General features: G+C 32.4%; 1 pseudogene; it reads left to right on the top strand.

The window, feature by feature from the left end:
• The first annotated feature begins 581 nt into the window (after positions 1 to 581).
• LOC120605170 (uncharacterized) lies at positions 582 to 700 on the top strand (annotated as a pseudogene).
• Positions 701 to 1,105: the final 405 nt, after the last annotated feature.

Raw genomic sequence — 1,105 nt, 5'->3', positions numbered from 1 at the left:
TAATTGATAATCCTCCTTTTTAATCCCTTAGTAAAATAAACCTATCAATTACAATAAAAATATCTCCAAATGGCAAAAACGGGAATAATTTGATCAAGAAAATAAATATGGTAGTATTGATTTACAACCCATAGTACAAAATACCACAAGTCCAATTTGATCTAAATCATTGACTAAATTAATAAATGAGAAGAGATCAATCTTTAGTGCCAAAAGAATTCCAAATAAGTTATGTATATACTCCAACCTAATTGAGAGAGAGTATGACTCCCTACTCAAGTGTGGGCCTCTCTTAGTGAATTTCTTCCAAAAAGAACAGGATGGAAAGGGGGCGGGGGAATAGTATCTTTACAGTAGAGAAAAGAGATAATCACTACTGCAGTCAGATATCAAGGTCAACATCAACAGTAATAAATCGTGTCTGGTACTATGTATCCTTGACATGATGTGATGAAAATGGCATTTTGCCCTGTCAATGTAAGATATTATTGAGAAGAGAAACTGTGTATAGAATGAGGGGATCATATGGAAACTCTTTGCACTATCTGCTTAATTTTTATGTAAAAATTAAACTGTTCTAAGTATATGGCCATGCTACCCTGAACACATGCGATCCTATCTGATCTTGGAAGCTAAGCAGGGTCAGGCCTGGTTAGTACTTGGATGGGAGACCACCTAGGAAGACCAGGTGCTGTAGGTGTTAAAAAAAAATTAAACTGTTCTAAAAAGGTCTATTAATATAAAATATATTTCTCAGTGAATTAAGGCTACATTAGAATTCAAATTTTTATTGGATTTTCACTTGCATAATCTTATGGTTTTGCCATTAAATAAGAAAAATAGTTTTAACTCATGTGAAATTTATGTAATTCATAAACTCAGATCATCAGAGTTTGAGGAGACCTGCTGTTTCATTCATCTAGGCCAACATTTCTTAATGTGGAGTTCATATTGCATGTCCATAGCTTTTATTTAATTAGATTCTTAAAAAGATCTTATTGACCTTTAAATTGTTAGGAACTATGAAATTAACCAGTATTCCTAAAATTTGCTTCCATATTTTCCTGATGAGTTATTAAGTAACCTAAATTTGAATAAAAGCACC

Source organism: Pteropus medius, unplaced genomic scaffold (genome assembly GCF_902729225.1).
Source record: "Pteropus medius unplaced genomic scaffold, Ma_sr-lr_union100, whole genome shotgun sequence".
NCBI lineage: Eukaryota > Metazoa > Chordata > Mammalia > Chiroptera > Pteropodidae > Pteropus > Pteropus medius.
Note: the sequence above shows the minus strand (reverse complement) of the source record. Positions and strands in the feature narration are given on the sequence as shown.